Here is a 23,593-nt window from a genome sequence, read left to right as displayed (position 1 = left end):
GGGGCCATGTTTGGCTGCACTCTGATCCATTTCAATCAGCATGCTCCTAATGTTTTAGCATTTAATATTTAGTATAAATTTTCCTTGTCAAATGTCTCCTAGTGAGGATTTCCTTATGCTATGACTAGTGGTAGGGTTTTATTAGTACTTAAAAACAGTATGAGAACTCCACTATTTTGGTAGTGACGGTTCTAAATTTGAGCCGCCACTAGTTTCTATGTAACTGGTGATGGTTCTATGTGGCCACTCAATTTGCCAAGACATATCACTGAACGGAACAAGATTTAAGTGTTAGGATCATGATTTTGCACATCTAACATTTGATTTAGTGGAACAACTTAACATGGTGTTTCCATGGAACAGTGATGACTTGTCTCCAGTCAACCTTAATTCACATGGATTGGGAGCCATGTTTGGCTGCACTCTGATCCACTTCAATCTGCAAGTGTTGGGATAGGAAACTAGTTATTTTTTCACTCCAACCACCATAATACATGATGATTAGGATGAATTGAAGTGCAGCTAAACAAGCCCATGTGGAAATTAGTCTTTATTATTGATGTGAGGAATAACAATGTTGACACAAACAAGTCAAAAACTTCTCCAAGAGCCTTTCTAAAATCTACTCTCTAAATCATCGTTTGGAGAGTCATTTCAGTAAAAATCGTTTTCTATATTTTTATACTCTCCAACAGCTTTTCTAAATCTTGTGCGCAGTCTAGAGAGCCATCCTCGCTCTCCATCTTTGGCTAGCGAGAAATCCGAAACGGATGATATCTATATTTAGATATTCAATTGAAGAGGCAGTTGGAATGTGTTTTTTCACCAAAATCTCTATTCCTGTAAATTAAGAAAGATATAAAAAGTCACTTGAGATGATCTTAGGGGGCGACAACTTTCTCTTTAATGTCTAGATCTCCACTAGTGCACTTCTCTAGTCGCTTCCGCCGTCGCCCAGTGAGCAGCTGTTGTTACCAGTGTTAGTGAAATCACCTTTTTCTCCCCATCCCTTCTACCTCCCTCTCATATCTAATTTCCTATTTTGATCATGGGTTCAGGAAGAGGCATGCGCAAGGGGGAAGAACGTCAACACATGGGCTCCTTTTCGAGGTCCTATGCCTCCCTCCCAGGAGGGCCCCATGTGCAGTCCATCTGGAGCATGCACCATTAAGGATGATATGTAGAACCCTATCGTCATTGCGAAGGGGTTGGGCCTGAGAGCTTCATGTGGCATGGGGTTTGTATTGCCGGAATTGGGGTCAGTGGATGTGTGAGTAGTGTCCACGGCCTATGGTATGTAGTTCCTAGTTTTCTAGATCCTATTGCAGGAGGCCTTCTCAACTGGAATCTCTCTCTATCTCTAGGTCTTCACCGAGGACTGACATCATTCAACGTTGGTTTCCTTTGCACATGAGGGTTTGGTGCTATTACCATATTTTAATATCTGAAGTCTCCAATGGTGATGGTATTTTTCAGCTTGATGGTCAGGGTTCAACAAGTGTTTGGAGTTGTTCTTCACCTATGGTTTTTTTTTTTTTTTTTTTTTTTTTTGCTTGAGCACCAGTTCTATTTTCTTCAAAAATGTGGCGAAACTGGTTCTTTTGGACTCTACAACAAGTGAGAATGCTAGAAATGACTCTACAAGTTGCTTGTTGGTGATGTTATTTTCCTTTTGTGTCCTTTGTTGTTAGGTGCATCAGTGTTGATTTCGCGGTTCCAAAAAGATTGTACTCTTATGTTTGGATTAAGTCAAACTTTTTAAATTTAACTAGATATATAGAAAATATATATAGTATATATAAACGTCTATACCGGAGGGAGCACGACAAATACAGATTAGGCGTGGTGACAAAGAACCGGACTCTATTTAGATCCAGAACAATGCAGTGGTCCATGTCCATCCATGGCATACTACGTGATGTCCACGGAAAAACATGCTTCTCTGAATCCGATGTAAAACCTGGCATCCAATATTTTGATTTTTCGCATGTGCAGTGGTAACTCGTCCATGACCATGAGCCCAGTTCTGACACACCAAAACTTCCACGGGAAGTACAGAGCCAAAAAAAAAAACCCGAGGCATCCGCTTGACCCACAGGGCACATGAATGGCCTCCCCGGCCACATACTAATAAGAAGCTCAATTGCACCGCTTGAAATTGAATGATTTGCTGGGAGAGGTTGCTGCTGCAATAAATGGATAGCCAACAGGGCCAGATCACGCTAACTATGCGTAGGCCGGTACAGTCTTTCAGAGGTGCTCGTATAGCTCGGTTGGGTGGGTAGGCACTGCAATTCGCAAAAAAGAAAAAGGTCCAGATCACCACCTCAATACTTTCATGATTTCTGTCTCCTCATGATTGTCTTGCCTAGCGCTTATATTACTAATATCAGCATCACATTAACATGTGTATTTTATGGTTGTGGAGGGTGTTAAACTGCAACCATCAGCCCCAGTGCAGAGTCCACTTCACAATCACAGGGAGATCACCTCCTAACAGAATTGCTTTCTTCTAGACGAAAAAGGAGGATGGACGGCCACCCAAGGCCTGCTGAATTGGCGGGTGGAAGAAGAGTTGTTGCTGTGCTCACTTGAACTTTCTTGCAAGCTGGCATTGCAGACAGAATATTAAGTGCACAATGAATATCATTTGAACTCTAAACTCTTGCTGCCTACAGTAAAGTATTTTGACCATATCTTTTCCTTAGGTTTATTATGAAGACAGTCAAAAAAAAGAAAAGAAAAGAGATTTTCAACAGCAATGCAGTTTTATGTGGTATCATACTGGGTCTCAGAACACTATTAATCCCTTCAGCAAAAGAAAGTAAGAAAACGACTGCAGTTTTATGAATTCTGTTGCAAAGAAAGTAAGAAAGTAAGAACACTGTTAATTCTATTGAACACTTGAATCATTGTGCAAGAAACTGTAATTCTGGTATGGACACTTGATTAATGGGGCACAAGCTAAACAGTTTCAGATCTTCAAAACCAACCTTGCTCATGATATGCTAACTCCAGACCATGTGACCTGCCCTTTTGGTTTAAGGATACGTACTGTAATACAGCTGGTCTTCTTTTCTTTTTCTTTTGTAAGGGCTGTTCTGCGCTGTATATGTTCTAGGACTTGTGACAAGTTGAGAAAGAGAGGTCTAGGCATCCAGGTTGTATGGGCTAGGAGGTCCTCTAGGTCCCCTACACATTTCAAGCCATTTAATTCAAAAACGGGCGGAGGAAGTTGTGATCTACCCACAGAGGTTCAGAATGGGGTGGTCTACTGGTCTATACACAGAAACAAACTGGGACAAGAACAGCTGACCTTGCAAACTACCTACTCCAGTAATTCATACCAGTTCCCCTGGAAAGACTGATTCCTCGTCTTACCCAAACTTTGTTCCTGCCTACAGCAGAAACCTCAGAAGGTAGCAGGGTAATTCTTGGCCGCCTGAGTCCTGATAGCTTGACCTATGAACTAATCCAACCATGGTTTAAAAGGATGAGGTGGTAACTAATTGGCACACAGTTAAGGTATATGTGAGATTAAGATTTTGCTTAAAAAATCTTTTACTTCTCTTGTTATTTGGCCTGTTCGCTTATTGGTTTCAGCCAGCCCAAACCAGTCAGTCAATAGTGTTTTCCTCTCACAATAAACCAGCACCAGCCAGTCCAAACTAGCCCAGAAACCAATCAGCGAACAGGCTCATTGAGCATCCCTGTTTTGGCCATTGATGTGACAGCCACAAAAGATATATATTTCTTTTAAGAACAATTGTTATGCAAGATCTCTTGTTGGATCCAGAGCCATTTAGAGCAACGGAAATCACTATTACTATGTTTATTATCATTTGGTATTTCAGTTAGTTTAAGGGCCTATATTAGAATTTGGCACAGGGTCCATATATATATATATATAATATGTTCAACCAATGCCGTCCCTCCGTCCATTGCTGTCAAATTGAATTTCCTAGGCAATCTAGTGTACCCTCATCGGCTACCCGAGAGACATAAATACCTTACAATGACAATGCATTAGCAGTACAGAATCATAATAATCTGTCCTTGAACCGTATCTAGGCCACATGATTGGATTATTCAAAGAAGGTTTGTTTTGATCTCTCTTTCGTGTAAGGTATATGTCTTGTTGCATTTATCTGACTGGTATGGGAAACGATGTTGAGATATGTGGCTCTTCGGGCCTGTTTGGCAAATATGTTTTTAGCTTCTACCAAACAGATATTTTGAAATAGCTTCTCTCTAAAATCTGTTTTTCTCTCACGTGCACAGGAACCTTGTGAAGCTGAAAATACTAGTTTCTCCCAGCTTTTTCTCTGCTACCTTCCCTGAGAAGCTGTTTTACCAAATGTTTTTTTGAAAACAACTTTAGCTTCACTGGTAAAGCAGAGTTGTACCAGGCCCTTATTGTGTCTCGTTATCTTCCATCATGTTGCCACCGCCTTGTAGACGTTCCTAGTCAATACCAGTCCGATGGTCATTCTATCTATCTGCCAAAGAGTCTGTTTTCCACACCAACTATGCATTTCGCTTTCTTGAAAACATCTCCAGCCTTCAACAAACAGTACAAGGTAACATGTCTAGGGTAGAGATATAGCCAAGGTAAAATGAAATTGCATAGGCTGGAGAAGATTGAGCACAAATTATTTTCCTTTCCGGTATATATGCTCCTTATTTTGCATCTTTTAGATACTCTCTGAATTATGTTGCCATGTAACTGATATTCAGATCCCTAAAATGCATTTATTCAACTCAATGAATTTGCTAGTACGTACTTTCTTACCTTATATATATAATTGTTATTATTAAGATATGCTAGCTGTATCCCCGAGTCATCTCAAAGATGATTGTATCCGCCTCTGTTACATATGGGTATACAATGCCCGTATGCGTATTTGGGCAACATAGACAAAGACTACTTTCACTTCATGACCAATAGTCCAATACCTATGCACCTACGGAAGGTGCAAGGAAAAAAAACATTTTCCACCATGCATTGTACTTTCACCTATTTAAAAAGATGCTCGGTTAGTGCCTTATGCCTAGTAGGCTGTTTATTGGGACAGAACGACAGACTAATCTTCTTTTCCATAAACCCTCTATGAATGCTAATTAGCTTGCATCCAGGCACTAACATAAAAACGACAATGCTCTAAATGATGCAAAAACGTAACTTCGGTACTTGCGAGGATTAGTACCACTATACCAGGCATTATCTGCCAACAATATTTCGACGTTGTTGAATGTGGCAGTGACTAGTGATGAAGGACGAAATTGCACTGAAAAGAGGCTCTTCTAGTTGACAGCTGCCAACCATACAGGCACAAACATTGGGAAAGCACTCAGAATTTATATAGAGAGACAAAAATGAGAGGAAGCACGCCTGTCATGCCTGTAAATCAGGGCTGGTGGGTATATTCACAGGAGTTTAGTTGTGGTTTGTTGGCTGATGAAGTTCATAAATTTGAGTTGTACTAGAACAGTGCCGCCTGTGCATTGAATGGCATTTAAATGGTGTGGGTGAGCTCTCTTGAATGTGTGGACAATGGCACCCCCCCTATCCCCCAATTCTGTTGCCTACAAAAACCATTGGAATGCACTCATGGTTGTGCGGCGGACGAAATCACAGGGAAACCAGGAAGAAGGAAAGTACAGAGAATCAGAGCTGTCTGGGTGAAAGGGCAAAGGGACTAAGGGCAAAGGCAGGTAGAGGCCAACTGGCTGAGCTCGGTGTCTCCTCCAGGTTCCTCTCGGGGCTGCCATGGATTTGATCAGCAGAGGGGCTGTTTTCAAGGCCCTGGTGTTCCTCTGCTTCATCAGATCATCTCATGGTACATTTCGCCTATCCCATTCTGTAATCTTCACAGAGACTTGAATCATCTCCCTTTGAAACACTTTGTTCAGCTCCAGTCTTTTGGAAGGGCCTTAAGTGATCAAAGTTTCCCCCTCAGCCATGTTAGAGTTTGATAATTGACAACTTTCTTTCATTATTTCTGTCTGTCTGTCAGCTTTTTCTGTTTCCCAAGGTTTAACTTGACATTTTGGTTTCACTCAGAAGTCAGAAGTTAAGACTTACCATGCTGCTTGGCATCAGTACTGCCTTCTTTTCCCCTAAATTTTACTATTGTTTCTTAGTCCTTTAAGTGACACATGTTTATAACATCTTAATTTAAAATAATGAGACATACAAAATTGTTAAGAAAAAGCACAGAGAAGTTGGAGAGGGAAAAGAAGGGCAGCAAAAGGCGCACCTTTTTGGCATTTGTAACCTGTAGAATGAATAAGTAATAACCAGGGGACCTAAAGAATGGTTATTAAGTGTTAACATAACCAGAAACAAATAGTAACAGTTCAGAGAATAAAGAGATTGAAATCTTTACTCTGGAACCAAGCAGCTTCAGAAAATAACCTGGAACACTTGAATTTGCAGGAAGAGATCATTTAACCAAACTGAATCTCCCTCCCTTCCTGAAGGCAAGCAGGTTTCCCACGTTTCAGCATGAGGCATATGATTATATCATTATTGGTGGGGGCACAGCCGGATGCCCATTGGCAGCCACGCTGTCCCAAAAGTACAAGGTACTCCTGCTGGAGAGAGGTGGGTCTCCATATGGTAACCGCAACATCACGTTACTGGAGAACTTCCACATTTGCCTGGCCGACGTTTCACCACAATCGCCATCACAAGGTTTCATCTCCACTGATGGCGTGATAAATGCCCGTGCAAAGGTCCTGGGTGGTGGAACCTGTATCAACGCCGGCTTCTACAGTCGGGCAAAACCAAGGTACACGGTTCTCATGTGCTGCTTTTACAAACAAAGTCAAATGACAAATAATCTATATGGAATTATGGATAATGAAATACAATAGGCCTAACTAGATTGTAGGTGTGGTGATGTCATATTCTCTAAACAGTGTGCATATCTTCTTTCTTAAGCAAGATTGCATTGAATTCTAGTCTGTAAACTATAAAACATAAATTGGCCAGCGGAAGAAGCCTAACTTGGTCTAGTAGACACAATGTTTCATACTTCCAACATGTTTAATGGAAGAAGCCTAACTTAGTCAAGTAGACACACTTCTTCAGCATGTTTACTCATGAACTAACCAGTCCTACATCAGCTGTTGTTTACACTATAAACTACATGGAAGCCATAATGATCATACCAAGATGGATCCAGCTTCCAGATTTCACACTTAGCATAAGAATATTTATCTCTACACCTGACTGGATCTCTACAGAACTTTTTCATATCACAATTTGAAATTTATTAGGAATTTCAAGAAGCAAAAATACACAGTGATTGTGGAATAATATAGCATATAAATTTCCATGCTGGTAGTCAGTTGAATGGTTCAACTCGTCTGGAGGAAAGTAGGTAGGGCTGTCTTGCCATGTGGAAGCATAGATGAGGAAGAATCTAGACAAATTTTGGTAAAATCAAGTATGAATGACTTCCCAGAATTCCTTACGATACTAAAAGTTCTGATGAATTTTTTTTTTCTCGAACAGCGCAGGAGAACTGCGCGTCATTTCATTAAGGGAGAGAAAAAAATTACAAAGGTCCAAGTGACCCAACACCCACACCCCACTCCCCAGAACTAGGTTACAGACTCGCCACACAAAAAGGAAAAGGACGACCAAACTTCTCCAAGCATTAAGCTCCAGAAGGCATCAACCTGAAAACCAGCTCCTGGAGTTTGGAGGCCCCGGCCGAGCACCAGAGCCCACCCTCCGAGCTAATAGCCCTAAGGACTTCCTGAACACTTGACCTCTTATTATCAAAGACACAAGAATTGCGATGCTTCCAAATCTCCCAAGCCACCAAAATTATCAAGGAGTTGAGGCCTTTACGCAAATCCTTAGGGACAGCCGCAGTTGTTCTCTTCTACCACCCTGAGAAACGAATCACAGTAGGCTGTGGTGCCAACTGTAGCATTCCCAACTGATGCAAAACCAGGGCCCAAACTTGCCGGGCAAAAACACAGCCCACTAGCAAATGGTTTATTGTTTCATCCTCTTGATCACATAATGGGCAAGCCTCAGGATGGGGTAGATTCCTCCTTGCAAGTCTATCGGCTGTCCAGACCCGGTTGTGAAATACCAACCAGATGAAGAACTTGCAGCGCGGTGGAGCCCAAGTTTTCCAGATCCTTCTCCAAGACCCAAACTTGATGGTTCCCTCAAAGAAGGCTGCATAAGCTGATTTACTGGTGTAGGAACCATCCTGAGTTAATTTCCATCTATATTGATCTGGAATCTCCGGATGCAAAATAAAACCATCCACAATGTCCCAAATACGAAGGTACTCAAGGATGACCACAACTGTACGTGCTCCTTTAAGGCTTTAATATCCTGAACCCAACTATTATGATGCAAGGCTTGCGCCACCGTCCTTCTCTTGGCTGTTCGATTTGGGACTGCCCTGAACAGGTTAGGAGCTATTTCAGCCATGGTATGCCCCCCCAGCCATCTATCTTTCCAGAACAATATCTCCTCCCCATTTCCTACTATGGCATCGACTGCAACATTGAAGAGAGCCTCGGCTTTATGAGGAACAGAGATAGGAAGGCCGGCCCAAGGCCTTTCAGCATCTGTCTTTTGCGCCCACAGCCACCAAATCTTCAGTGCACATCCCACAAGTTCAAGATTATGAATCCCAAGACCTCCATACACAAGTGGTCTTTGCACCTTTTCCCAAGCTACTAGGCAATTGCCACCATTGGCCTGCTGGTGACCCTTCCAAAGGAAGCCTCGCCGTTTTTTGTCAATAGCCTTAATCACACATTTTAGAAGGTCCAGGGCAGTTAAAAGGTATATTGGGACAGCAGTCAGCACAACCTTCACCATGACTAGCCGCCCAGCTCTGTTCATAAGAGAAGCCTTCCATCCAGGGAGATAATCTGCCACTTTATCCACTAAAGGTAACAACACCTCTTTAGTTGGTTTTCCAATTGAGAGCGGGAGGCCAAGATACATGCAGGGAAAAAACTTTATAGAACATGAGAGGATGTCTGTCGTGAGAGCCAATTCCTCATCAGTACAGTGAATAGGGGAAACTGAGCTCTTAGCTAGATTAGTTCTAAGCCCAGAAACATGTCCAAACAGATCTAGGAGGTGCTTGATGGTGATCAGATCCAAATTATATGGTCTCAGGAAAATTACCACGTCGTCAGCATAAAAGGAGACCCGATGCCTTGCTTGCTGAATGACTAGAGGCTGCAACAAACCCATCGAAGTAGCGTGATTGACCAAAGAATTTAGGACATCCATAACTAGAATAAACAACATTGGTGACAGCGGGTCACCCTGTCTGAACCCACGGTGATGGAAAATAGAGTCCCCAGGCTCTCCATTAACCAAGACTTGTGTCGAAGAAGTGGTCAGGATCAGACAAATGAGGTCCCGCCATCGCTGACCAAACCCCACCTTGCACATGACCTCCAAGAGAAAGACCAAGACACAGAATCAAAAGCCTTGGAGATGTCCAGTTTAAGGAGGATATGTGCCTCTTTCTTCTTATGCAGGGTTTTAACTGTTAGTCGCTGAATTCTCACTCTTGGTAGTAGGAGAATTCTTACTCTCATCGAGAGAGGATGACACTAGGAGTGGGGCAATTTTCTTGTCTATTTCTCACACAAGCTCACACAAATGCCATACCAACCTGAGGGGTTGGGGTTACATATTTATAGGCTGCTAGCCAGCCAAGCATATGCCAAGATGCTAATCTAAGATGCTAATATGCTGTCCTAGCTAAGATGCTGTCCTCTAGTCTAAGATGATGTCCTAAAAACAGAAAAACAGCCACAAGGACCATGACCATGTGAGCATCATAGCCCCACAAAGACCAGCCACACATGAGACTTATCCATCATTCTCCCCCTAAGTCTTGTGCGTCGTCTTGTGGGAGAGTTGAACCATCCCGGTCCTGGAGCAGAGCTCAAGGAACTTGATCCTCCCAAGGGGCTTGGTGAGCAGGTCCGCAAGCTGGTCCTTAGTGTTGATGTAGCTCGCCTTGATGCTCCCTTCCTCCAAACAGCCTCGGATGAAGTGGTACCTCACCCGGATGTGCTTGTTGCGTTCGTGGAACACAGGGGTTCTTTCGCCAGGGCCAGAGCGGACTTGCTGTCCACCCTGAGCTCCACCGCTCTAGTGTCTCTGCCGAGGAGATCACCAAGCAGTCGAGCGAGCCAGAGCGCCTGAGTCGAAGCGGTGGAGGCCGCTATGTACTCGGCCTCGCAGCTGGACAGGGCCACCACCTGCTGCTTGACCGAACTGCCAGCTAACGAGGCACTTGCCAAGGAAGAAGAGGATCCCGCTCGTGCTCTTGCTGGTGTCGATGTCGCCGGCGTGGTCGCTGTCGCTGTACCCGACGAAGTGTGCCGCCCCAGGGCACCTCGGGTAATAGAGGCCGTGGTCGAGAGTCCCCGCAACGTAGCGGATGATCCTCTTCACAGCCTGCTGGTGCTCCGTCGTCGGTCGCTGCATGAACCGACTAACGTAGCCGACGGAGAATGCCAAGTCCGGCCGTGTGTGGGCGAGGTAGCGAAGGCTCCCCACAAGACGCCGGTACTGTGTAGCGTCCACCTCCTCCGTCGTGCTGTCGCGGCTCAGCTTCAGCCTCTCCTCCATCGGATTGAGAGCTGGGTTGCAGTCGGTGAGCCCAGCTAGCTCAACGACGCGCTTGGCGTAGACGGTCTGTCGAAGCGTGATCCCAGAGTCATCCTGGTGTACCTCGATTCCCAGGTAGAAGGAGAGAGGCCCCAGGTCACTCATCTGGAAGGTGGCCTTCATCTCTTCCTTGAATGCCGCCACCTCCGCATCCTTGGTGCCGGTGATCACCAAGTCGTCGACGTAGATACCCACCAGCAGGGCATTACCTCCATTGCCCCGTCGGTAGATGGCCGCCTCGTGCGGGCTTTGCTCGAAGCCCATCCCCTTTAGCGTGGAATCCTAGCTTGGCATTCCACGCCCTCGGTGCCTGCCACAAGCCATAGAGGGCCTTGCGCAGGCTGGAGCACCTTGCCCTCCTTGCTGGGGATCGCAAATCCCGGCGGCTGGTGCACGTAGACCTCCTCCTTCAAGTCGCCGTTAAGGAACGCCGACTTGACGTCCATGTGATGAACACGCCAGCCCTCCTGGGCAGCTAGCGCAAGGAGGAGTCGCACGGACTCCATCCGTGCCACAGGAGCAAAGGCGTCGTCGAAGTCGACCCCCTCCTGCTGCACGAAACCTCGTGCCACCAAGCGAGCCTTGTGGTTGACGATGGCGCCGGCTTCATCCCTCTTCAACTTGTACACCCACTTAAGGGTGATCGCGCGGTGACCACGAGGAAGGTCAGCAAGCTCCCAGGTGCGGTTCTTCTCAACCGCATCCATCTCCAACTGCATCGCGGCGCGCCATGCCGCGTGTCTCTCGGCCTCTGCAAACGACCGAGGCTCGCCGTCGTCACACGCAAGGTGCAACTGCGCCTCCAGGTCGTGAGGCACCGGTCCCGGCACCGGCTGGTCGCCGAGAAGGTTCTCCACCGTACGGTACCGCAACGGCTCGCCGTCGTGGTACGCGTCGACGCGCTCCTCGTCGTGAGAGAGCGGAGTAGCGAGCTCAACCGGGCCGTGCTCGACACGAGCTGGTGGTGGAGTAGACGTGCCCGGAGTGGTGCCTGTCGGTGCTGGAGTGCGTGGCGTTGCCGGCTGTGGTGGAGCCGGCGAAGAGCTCATCGCAGCCGAGGTCCTGGCTGGAGAGCGTGGTGCTGTCGGAGTAGCAGGTGCCGGGGTCGGTGGAGGCTCGGAGACTGGGGTAGACGCGCTCGCCGAAGAAGAACTGCCTACTCCCCCAGCTCCCTCGAAGTGGACGTACTCGACAGTGAAGTCGTCGTACGTCGGAGCCGAGCCGTCGTCCACTGCCTTGTCCCACGCCCATCCTCGCCCTTCGTCGAACACAACGTCGCGCGCCGTGCGCACACGCTGTGTCTTCGGGTCGAGGATGCGGTAGGCCTTCGAGCCCTCCGCGTAGCCGATGAACACTCCCGGAGTGCTCCTGTCGTCGAGCTTGCTGATGTGGCCAAGCTTCCTTGGCGAATGCGAGGCAGCCGAAGACCCGCAAGTGGGAGACCGCTGGCTTGCGCCCATGCCAAGCCTCGTACGGCGTCCTGCCGTCGAGCGCCTTGGTAGGCAAGCGGTTGAGGATGTAGACGGCCGTCACCACCGCCTCTCCCCAGAAGACAGCCGGCATCCCCCTCTGCTTGAGGAGGGCCCGAGCCATCCCCACAACCGTCTGGTTGCGCCGCTCGACTGACGCCGTTCTGCTGCGGGCTGTACGGCGCGGAGTAGTGGCGCTGAATGCCCTCGTCAGCGCAGTACGACGCAAATTCAGCCGCCGTGAATTCGCCGCCGTTGTCGGTGCGCAGCACGCGCAGCTTGTGGCCGCACTCCGCCTCCGCAGCAGCCTGCGCGCGTCTGATGGCGTCCGCAGCCTCTCCCTTGCTGCCGAGGACCATCACCCACATGTAGCGGGAGAGGTTGTCGACGAGCAGCAGGAAGTAGCGTCGTCCTCCCGGTGTGGCCGGTGTCACCGGGCCACACAAGTCCCCGTGCACGAGCTCGAGCCTCTCTTTGGCTCGAAAGCTCGCCCGCTGGGGAAAAGGGAGTCGCCTCTGCTTCGTCAACACGCAGACGTCGTAGAGCTGCTCCACATGGTCGAGGCACGGCAGGCCTCGCACCATCTCCGTGGCATGAGCCGCTTCAGGGCCTCAAATTGAAGGTGCCCGAAACGCTCGTGCCACTGCCACGCCTCGTCGTCCCGACGAGCAGCGAGACAGAGGGGTTGTACCACCTGCACGTTAAGGACGTAGAGTCGATTTGCGCTTCTAGATACCTTGGCAAGAAGGCGACGACGACGATCCCAAATCCTCATGACTCCGTCCTCAACCACCACACGCGAACCGTTCTCATCCAGCTGTCCCAAGCTGATGATGGAGTTCCTCAACGCGGGGATGTAGTAGACTCCGGTGATCAGCCTGTACTCACCAGACACGGCGGTGAAGATGATGGAGCCGACGCCCTTGATCTCCATGCCGGAGGCATCCCCAAACTTGACGGAGCCTCGGACGCTAGAGTCAAGCTCGGTGAAGAACTCCCGTCGACCGGTCATGTGATGGGTGGCGCCGGTGTCGAGGCACCACCCGTCAGTCTTGTCGTTGCCGGAGCTGTCGCCGAGGAGGGCGTGTGCTTTTGGCTCGTCAAGGTGGAGGAGAGCCGCTGCGGCCGGTGCCGCTGGAGGTAGCTCGATGCTGGCATGTGCCATGAACAGAGCCGGCTCCTCCTCCTCCGCCTGTGCGACGTGGGCTGGCCGCGTCGTGGCTGTCGACAGTCCTTGGCCCAATGGCCAAGCTGGCCGCAGTTGCGGCAGGCGTCGTCTCGTGCCGGCTTGTGCCTGCCGGCGGCGCCGCCCTGAGCGCCTCCGCGGGCATCCCCCTCGGCACGTCCTCGCACCCCGGCCTGGGTGTCTCTGCGCGCCTTGCGTGGCTTGCCACGCTTGCGGCCGCCTGTCGCGGAAGAAGGCTCCCCCTTCCTCCGGTCACCTTGGCTGGCAAGCCACTGCTCCCGAGTAAGGAGGAGCTTCCCGCCAGTGGTGATGGGCCCCGAGAGGGACTGTGGCTCATCGCTGTCGACGACCTTGAGGCGACCTATCGCCTTCTCGATCGACATCGTGGAGAGATCCAGCAGACACTCGATCGAGCGAGCCATCTGCTTGTACTTCTCAGGGACGCAGCGGAAGAGCTTTTCGACAGCTCTCTCCTCGCCGTAAGTGTCGTCGTCGAACTGCACCATCTTCTGCAACAGAGTGTTGAGACGGAGAGCAAAGTCATCAACGTCCTCACCTGGCTTGAAGGCCAGGTTCTCCCACTCCTTGCGAAGTGCCTGCAGTGTGGACTTGCGGGCGCGGTCGCTGCCGATGCGTGCCGCAGCGATGGCGTCCCAAGCCTCCTTGGCAGTCCGCTTGCTGGTAAGCGAGAACTGCATCTCGGGCGGGACTGCAGCGATGAGAGCATCCAGCGCCCGTCGATCTAGGTCGTAGTCGACGTCGCCATACCGGACTGCCTCCCACATGTGCCGCACCTGGAGCTTTACCCTCATCACCGCAGCCCACTCGACGTAGTTGGTCTTGGTGAGGTTAGGCCACCCACCGCCGGGACCGACGTCCCTGACAACAGCCTGGAGCCCGTGGTAACCACGGTACCGATCCGGGGAGAGAGAGCCACGCTGCCTGTGAAGGCCGCGCTCTCCATCGACCCGTCGGTACCGATCCGGGGAGAGAGAGCCACGCTGCCTATGAAGGCCGCGCTCTCCATCGACCCGTCCGCCACCGTTGCCGTGCGCGCCTCCTCCAGGAGCGCCGCCGCCGTGCGCGCCTCCTCCAGGAGCACCACCGGCTGCGTCCGCGCCTGTCTGGGCTGCCGCCGCGCTCGTGGGCGTGCGCGGCTACCCCAGGAGCGCCACCGCCGTGCGCGCCTCCTCCAGGAGCGCCGCCGGCGCGTCCGCGCCTGTCTGGGCTACCGCCACGCTCGTGGACGTGCGCGGTTGCCCACTGCGCCGCCCGCGCTCGCGCTGCCTCCCTCCCTAGCAGCTCGAGGTCCGCGTCGGCGGTGTCGTCAGCGGAAATGGAGCTACCGCCGCACGCACTGCATTCGCCGCCGCCGCTGCCTCCGCTTCCGCTCTGGCTGCTGCCAGCTCCGCCGCTGCCAGCCTCGACGCCCTTGCCGCCGCCGCAGCGGTCTCTGCCGCCTGCTCGCTCGCGTTCCTCTGCCGCGGCAAGTTCGGCCTCCTGCCGACGCCGCTGTGCTCGAGGCGACCGAGCGCTGAGACTGCCCTGCGGACATGACGCGCTACCGGGGGCCTGCTGCGTGGGGAGAGGGCTGCTTCAGACGAGCTAGGAGAGGAGTGAACAGGAGCGGCCGGAGGAGCTGCTGCTGCCAACAGCTGGGGCTGTTGTGGGGCTGGGAGAGAAGATGAGCAAGAGATGCTTAGGCCACAGAATAATACGGCTCTGACACCAGTTGTTAGTCGCTGAATTCTTACTCTTGGTAGTAGGAGAATTCTTACTCTCATCGAGAGAGGATGACACTAGGAGTTGGGGCAATTTTCTTGTCTATTTCTCACACAAGCTCACACAAATGCCATACCAACCTGAGGGGTTGGGGTTACATATTTATAGGCTGCTAGCCAGCCAAGCATATGCCAAGATGCTAGTCTAAGATGCTAGTCTAAGATGCTAATATGCTGTCCTAGCTAAGATGCTGTCCTCTAGTCTAAGATGCTGTCCTCTAGTCTAAGATGTTGTCCTAAAAACAGAAAAACAGCCACAAGGACCATGACCATGTGAGCATCATAGCCCCACAAAGACCAGCCACACATGAGACTTATCCATCATTAACCATCTATTGGACCAGCATGAAATTGTCATGGATTTTCCTCCCTCTCACAAAAGCGCTCTGATTTGCAGAGATCAAGGAAGGCAGCATAGGGGCTAGCTGATTAGCCAAGATCTTCGTCACCAACTTGGCAAAGCTATGAATCAGGCTTATAGGTCGAAAATCCTTCACTTCCACTGCATCCACTTTCTTTGGTAGCAGGCTTATAAAGGCTGTGTTCAAGAGCCGAAATTTGAAGACATGGCCTTGTTGGATGGCCTCCAACGCCCTCATCACATCACCTTTAACAATGCTCCAGCAGGATTTATAAAACCTTCCTGTGAATCCATCCGGCCCTGGGGCCTTATCCAAGGGCATATCCTTTATGGTAGCCCACACTTCCTCCTCAGAGAAAGAAGCATCCAGCTCAGATAAATTATGATGTTGAATGTTCAAAATATCTAGATCAATAGTGTAATCTCTTTCTTCAGCTGTTCCAAGAATGCTCTCAGTAGAAATCGTCCACTGCTTTCTGTTTCTCATCTTGTGTGACAACCACCTGATTACCAACTTGCAATTTTGAGATGAAGTTCTTCCTGTATCTAGCTTGTTGGTGGAAGAAAGCAGTATTGGCGTCACCTTCCCGGAGATAAAGAAATCTAGAACGTAGCCGTGCAATGGTTCGCTCAAGGGAAGCCAGACCGAGACAATGAAGTTTGAGTTTCTTTCTGAGCCATTCCTCACGATCAGAGAGTGCCCTTGAATCTCTTTCAATTTCCAAACGGTGAAGTATTTCCTTGGCCAATTCTAATTGGGCTTTAATATTCCCTACTTTTCGTTGTCCCCATTTTTGCAGCCCCTTACTGAGCCGCTGCAATTTAAGGAAGATGCACTCCACAGCACAAGTAGACTGCACTGCAGCCTCCCAATTCTGTTTAACAGCATCAAGAAAGCCAGGCAATTTGGTCCAGAAGCTTTCAAAATGGAATCTTCGCTTGCCAGATGTACACACCTTCAAACCAAGGATAAGTGGGCAGTGGTCTGAAACCCCGGCTGCTGTGCTTTGGAGTACAGCATCAGGAAAAATATTTTCCCAATCACCACAACAAAAAGCCCGATCCAGCCTCACCAAAGTAGGCGATCTCCTCTCATTGGACCAAGTATATTTACGACCCAAGAGCGGAATCTCCTTGAGATCATTGTCATCTAGAAAACGCCTGAATCTTCCCATCATAGCTCTATCTAAATTTGCATTATTCTTGTCAGCAACCTGATAAATCAAATTGAAATCTCCGCCTAAGAGCCAAGGACCATTGCAAAGAGCCCTGATATTCCTTAATTCTTGCAAGAACAACACTTTCTCATCATCCCCTTGTGGCCCATAGACGCCAGTGAACCACCAATTGCGACCCTCTTGCTCCGCAAACAGAACAGAAGCTGAATAAGTGTCAATTCTTGATGCAATTGCCTAGCAAGAACACCCCTTCCATGCAATCAGAACCCCCTCTAGTCCCATTGGCCGGGAGCGCGATGAAATTATCGTACACAGAGCCACAGACCGAAAGGAGAAGATGTTGGGACATGTTAGCGACCTTGGTTTCTTGTAAACAGATGATGTCAGCATTACTGGAAATAACAACATCTCTGACAGAATTCCGACGATCCCTGTTATTAAGACCTCGGACATTCCAAACTAGAATGGTAGAAGGATTCATTTGAGCAAAGAAATAAGACGACCATAACAAAGAGTCTAACCTTACAACATTGTAAGGACATCTGCAGCCCGCACCTGCTCACCCTCTCCCACTTCCTAGCCAAAAATAGCAGCTAAAGCACAGACGTGGGAATCAGAGAGTAATGGCCCGAAGAGCTTACTATAAATGTCTTGAGCTTCTGGCTGAATGATCTCCCTTTCTTCAAAGCCAAGGTGCCGCATCACCCTCATCTGAGCCACTGAAAGCACCGGTCCCGGCGAGCATGGAGCGGCACCAGCGACCCGCCTGCTGCGCCGCGGTAGAGACCCCGGAGGAGCGGCCTTTTTTCGCCGCTTCTGGATTACAGGCAGAGGGACGAGTCTATCCACCGGCTTGCGCACCTTGTCGAGATTCTGGAGCCGGGACTTCGCCCCTGAACCCAGGGAAGGAGCATCCGCAACGGCCGGGGAAGCTGGGGCAGGGGACCTAACACGGCGCCGCCGCCTGGAGTAAACTCGGACATGCGCCCCCCCAGCATGTAGAGGTTGAGCAGGCGGCGGGGCAGGGTCCGACGGAGCAGCCGTCGACAGGCGCTCCCCAACCAGCGGCGTAACAGGCCTTGCTTCAGATATTGGGAGGGGGAAATCCAGCGACGGCAGATTGAATTCCGGGATGACGGGCGCAGGGGAGCGTTGAGGCGAGCGTGGCGAGGCCGGAGTGGGAGCTTCATCCGTCGCCTTGCCGACCGGCGGATTCGAGCACGCCACAGTCGGCTGGCAGGGGAAGCTCCCTCCCGTAGCCTCACCAAGACCAATGTGATCCATAATAGAGTTACAGCCCAGGACCGGGGAATCCAGAAACACACAACGGGGGCCCAATTCCAGCCCCGTGGGTGCCACTTCCACTAGGCCAGAAACAACCGATGACCCAGAGTTCTCTTCAAGCAGCATACCAGTAGGAGAGGCCCTCGAGGAGATCAAGGGCTCCCCAAGAACATGCTCGATAGCATCGGTATCTGAAATCGCGGCATTAGTTGTCGCCACCTCATCAGATGCTGGGACGTCCTCGGGACCCCGCGACGCCCCAACGAGGCCCGGGCGGCCAACGTCCCGCTCCTGCATGGCCGACTCGGACCCCAAGGCCTCGGCCAACAGCAGAGAGCACGCCGTCAGAGGATGAGACGCGTGCGACTTCCCAAGAACCGATTACATCTCCTGCCCCTGGACCGATCGCCGCCGCCATGACTGGAAAGCTCCCCACCAGCCGGTCCTGAGGGCGGTTGCGATGGGGAACGAACACGATGCCACCGTCTAGCATAGTCACCATCATCATCATCCCCCCCCCCCCATCAGATGGAGGAGGATTCGGCGCCTCATGTTGGAGAGCGACTGAATACCGTATGTTGACAGGGTAAGATAAAACCCTCTTGACCGGAGGATCCTCGATGACAGCCATTGGAGGCTCAACCACCCATAATTCCTTTGACGAGGGAAGAGCAGACGGGTCTGAACACCAGGCCAAATACCGAAAGCACGAAAGATCCACGAACCCTAGGGTGTCAGGATGCACCTGCTGAACCCAAGCGTGGGGACTCAAGAAACGATCCACCGTAGATGTTTCCCAAACATGATTTGGAGTGCCACGCAGCTCAATATGAAGCAGAAATGGTAGAACTCGACCTTGGGCACCAGCCAGGCGGCTCCATCGCTTGCACAGAAGGCGAAAATTGAAGCCGGAAGAACTGATCAGTTGCCGCAGCCCAACCAGACTGCTCGACCAAAGCTATGTCAGGAAGGATCAGTAAGTAACTTGAGGAGGAAGCTTGACGAAGCACCAAGGAGCTGGCAACAACATCAATTCTGTCCGCGATCACCGCAGCAACCTCCTCCACTGCAGCCAATGGTTCATTGCCGATCACAGACACCGTAACTGCATTTGCCAGGTCCTCCTCAGCCCTTGCCACCTGCTCGATCCAATCAATGATGCACGGAGGAGGCTTCAAAGCTTCACAGGCCGTTTGCGATGAAGCCATGTCCGGCAATGGATCATCGACCTGGTCGCAGTTGGACTCCTGCACAGGGCGACGCCGGAACCGCGGACGTCGACGACGACGCTGCTGCCCTGCCCGCGTACCTTGATCTTGGGCCTGCACCTCCAAAGGGCCCTACGTTGAACCAGCACCACCAGCAGCGCCCGCCGGAGAAGACCGTTGCGGGGTGGCGGCACTGGTGGCTTCATGGCCGGAGAAATCCGTCGCCACACGGGGACGCGGGCAGGAGTAGGTCGACTAGAAGCGTTCTGCATTATACCAGCGCCACCAGCAGCCCCCGCCGGAGAAGGCCGTTGCGGGGGAACAGCGCCGGTAGCCTCATTGGCCGGAGATATCCGTCGCCAAACATAGATGCGGGCAGAAGCAGGACGAGCAGAAGCGTTCCCGCCGCGTATCACCGCAGGGCACACATAGGAACGGTGGCCCTGGGATCGGCAACGGAAACAGCGAGTCCTCTGGCGACAATGAGACGCCGTATGCGAAGTCGAGAAGCAGTTGAAGCAACGACCAACCAGGTCCGCTGGGATTGAACGGCGCAGAGGACGGACTACACGCCTAATCCGCCGCCGTGCGCCGCGTGACAGCGCCTTCTGCCATCCCTCCGAGTTTGGACGCGTAGCGCCGGTCGAGAAGACCGCACCCCACTGCCCAGGGTGATCCCGCCGGAGAAACTGTTATCCTAGGAACCCAGGAGGTCGCAGGAACCATGGCCGCCACAGAAGTCGTCGAGAGAGGAGTGCCTGCCACCACCACGGCAGCCTCTCCACCGCCCGCTGCCGAAGACGCCGCACAAGAAGCCCGCGAGGAAGAGACCACGACATCACGGAAGGATGGCGGCGAGCCGCTAGGACTAGCGGAGGAGCTCGGCGAAACAGAGCACCAACGCTCCTGCTTGGAGCGTCCGCCCAGAACCAGCTGCTCCGCCTGGGAGGGAACAGGGGAGGAAGAACCCACCAGTCTTGGGATGGAGAGGAGGCGCGGGCGCCGTTTTGGTGGCTGCCGGATTCGGGATGAACTCCGGCGCGGGGCTGGTGGGAGGCGAGACGGTGGGGGAGGGAAACGAGGGGTCGGGAGCCATCTCACCAATGGATACCACCAAAATTTTTTTTTAACGTAAACGGCGGGAGCTCTGCCTTTCATTTAAGATGAAAAGAGTCATATGTACAAGAAGGGGCAAGAGCCGCATACCACCAAATTGGAATGTTCAATACCAATTGTCTCTGAAATTTCTTCTCTAGGTTAGTTGTTGCTGAATGTACAATGATTTCTGAACCTGTCATGTCAATAGTGCTAGCAGAATGTTACTGTTATAAGTTTGTAATCAACATTTATGTGCTTGTTCTTTCAGCTTCGTGCAGAAGGCAGGCTGGGATGCAGAGCTGGTCAACCAGTCCTACCCTTGGGTTGAAGAGAGGATTGTTCATTGGCCCAAAGTCGCACCTTGGCAAGCTGCACTACGGGATGGGCTTCTGGAAGCAGGGGTCTCACCATACAATGGATATTCTTATGACCATCTCTATGGAACTAAAGTTGGGGGCACCATATTTGATGAGACCGGGTACCGGCACACGGCTGCCGACCTCCTTGCTGCTGGAAATCCTAACAACCTTAGGGTGCTACTTCATGCTAGCGTGAACAAAATTGTTTTCAACACGGAAAAAGGTAACCATTGTCTAAGTAACAACTAACTATTGTAATCCCCCAGCTCAACAGCAAACAAAAATTATTAGTATAGCTGAAGCAAAAAAAAAAAAAAGTGGGCACCGTAAAGACATATTATTTACAGTAACCTCATCTCTTACACAGGCAAGAGGAAGCCAAGGGCTATTGGAGTTCAATTCAAAGATGAGAATGGAGGGCACCACCAAGCCTTCCTCAAAAGGAACAGGGGTAGTGACATCATTGTTTCTGCCGGTGCAATTGGCAGCCCACAGCTATTGTTGCTCAGTGGAATCGGACCGAAGAATGAACTCGAATAAGCACAATATTTCTGTAGTACTTCGCAATGAACATGTGGGTAAAGGAATGTCAGACAATCCAATGAACTCAATCTTTGTACCTATGAAGAATCCGACAAAGCAATCTTTGATTGAAACTGTCGGAATAACGGATGCTGGCGTGTTTATTGAAGCCAGCAGTGGTTTCAGCCAGTCAGATGATAGCATCCATTGGCACCACGGAATCATGTCTGCTGAGGTTTGGCATCTTTTTTTCTTTTACTCGCATATGGTTTTCTAACTTCTTATATCCTTACCAGCAACCTGATGCATGACAGCTAAATATTTTTATGCAGAAAACAACACCCTACAGTATTGATTTTAAGAAAATAGCTATTTGCATATCTTGATGAGAGACAATTTCCCAACTTTTTCCAAAGCTGCCGTTCCTTAATCTTAAGTTTATGGATGCTCACGATAGGTATATAAAAAGAACCAGGAAACTGATTACATGTACACGGAAGTTCATATTATTCAGCAAATAGATGTTAACTTAGAACCATATACCTCCCAATTGTTAGCACATAAAGTGTATATATATTCCGGCACTTTCCTGTTATAATATTTTCAAACAGAGTAGGGGCATTAGCAATATTTTTGTTGTAAGCATAAGGCACGAACAAGTTTCCAGAATATTGGATGTGTGTTGTAAGGGTTCTTAATCACGCCCCTCTTTTTTCATCATAATACAAAGAAGCTCAGCTTTCGTACGTGTTCGAGAAGAAAAAAATATTAAAACAGAGTTTTCAGGAAGTGAGCCTAGCTCAAGTGGTTGGGTGAGAGGTGTGATCATGCACCCAACCACCTAGGTTCAAGTCCTCTCTTGGACTGAATTTGGGTGCTTATTTCTCTTCTTAATACAAAACCACCTAGTTCCTCCTAGGTTGGATCTCATTCCTATAGTGGGGGCCTCCCCTGCTGTATTTTCTGCTAAAAAAAAAGGTTGGATCTCGTTTTTATTAAAACCAGAGTTTTCTTTGTGAATTATGTGTAGGCAATAAGTTGCAAGGAACAGAACAAAACTCTCTTGAGCTAATATAAAGAAAATAAAAGGTTTAGCATATGCTCACTTCCCCATTTTGAGAAGCATGGTAGCTTTCAAGCTTACCACTAATGAGTTTTGTAACTTCATTGCAGATTGGGCAGCTATCAACAATTCCACCAAAACAAAGAAGTTTTGACAAAATCCAAAAGTATGTACATAACAAATATAGCCTAACCAAAGAAGTATTTGATGGAGGATTCATTCTTGAGAAGATCGATGGCCCACTGTCTACTGGCAGTTTAGTACTTGTGGACACTGATATCGATAGCAACCCCAATGTCACCTTCAACTATTTCCAGCATCCACAGGATCTCAGACGATGTGTCTATGGGATAAAAACAATCGAGAAAATATTGAAGACAAACCATTTCAATAACCTTACTGCCAATGGTGCTGGATATCCAATGGAAACGCTGCTCAATATGAGCATATCAGCTAACATAAACTTGATACCCAAGCACACAAATGACACCACATCCTTGGAGCAGTTTTGCAGGGACACAGTAACAACCATCTGGCACTACCATGGTGGATGCCATGTGGGTAAGGTGGTCGATCAACACTATCGGGTGATTGGCATCTCAGGCCTCCGTGTGATAGATGGGTCAACCTTGTTTAGTTCACCAGGAACGAACCCACAAGCGACAGTCCTAATGATGGGCAGGTACAGAACAAAAACTACATATAGTTCTTGTCTAGAATCAAACGGATTCTGACTACACGCGCTGATATTCCTTTTGTTGTATTTGATGATCAGATACATGGGAGTGAAGATTCTAAGGGAAAGATTAGGACGTGCAGCTGGAGTATAACAGATTCATGGACTTTATCCAGTTCATTAAGTAAGAATGTGACTTAGGAGATAAGTACATAGTAATTTTTGAAGCAATTCATTAAATCGCCAAAGAAAGAAAAGCTAGGGGCTCAATTTGTATTGTTATTAATTGTTCGTATATAGTCTATCACAATTCACAACGGTGTATTGGTTCCACAATCATAGCCACTCTTGCTTAATCTCACAAATGCTCATATGGCAATGACAATGTTCTACATTTTGGACAATACTGTAAACGCATAATCTGACAAACTTGGACTCATCAGAATTCAGAAGACAATGGGCAGAGATGGCGGCAGGTCCAAACGAGGACCAAAGTTGAACGTATTTTCATTCTGCAACCCTCTGACATTTTGGCTGAATGGGAATTTCTGAACTAAGGAAAGGCTTAACCAGTCAAGAAAACAGGAGCAACATAAACAACAGACCAATGACGTGTGCTGAAAGTCAAAGGGTACTTGAGCAAGCAAATCATATAAGTTTAAGACGTGGAAGAAACATGATACCTAATTTAAACAGGCAGCCGTGCTGAGAAGAAGGTCTCCAGTCC

The 23,593-nt window shown here is 49.5% G+C and overlaps 1 long non-coding RNA gene and 2 pseudogenes across 1 annotated transcript; 1 reads left to right on the top strand and 2 right to left on the bottom strand.

The window, feature by feature from the left end:
- Positions 1 to 234: 234 nt before the first annotated feature.
- LOC136498927 (uncharacterized) lies at positions 235 to 6,531 on the bottom strand. The gene is made up of 3 exons (XR_010769837.1): positions 6,419 to 6,531; positions 6,261 to 6,309; positions 235 to 439 (listed from the first exon to the last, which is right to left on the bottom strand). It is a non-coding gene; the product is annotated as an uncharacterized lncRNA (long non-coding RNA).
- On the top strand, positions 5,464 to 23,523 carry LOC136498924 (protein HOTHEAD-like; annotated as a pseudogene).
- On the bottom strand, positions 14,816 to 20,398 carry LOC136498926 (uncharacterized; annotated as a pseudogene).
- Positions 23,524 to 23,593: the final 70 nt, after the last annotated feature.

Source organism: Miscanthus floridulus, chromosome 13 (assembly GCF_019320115.1).
Source record: "Miscanthus floridulus cultivar M001 chromosome 13, ASM1932011v1, whole genome shotgun sequence".
Classification (NCBI taxonomy): domain Eukaryota; kingdom Viridiplantae; phylum Streptophyta; class Magnoliopsida; order Poales; family Poaceae; genus Miscanthus; species Miscanthus floridulus.
This window is presented reverse-complemented; position numbering and strand designations above follow the sequence as displayed.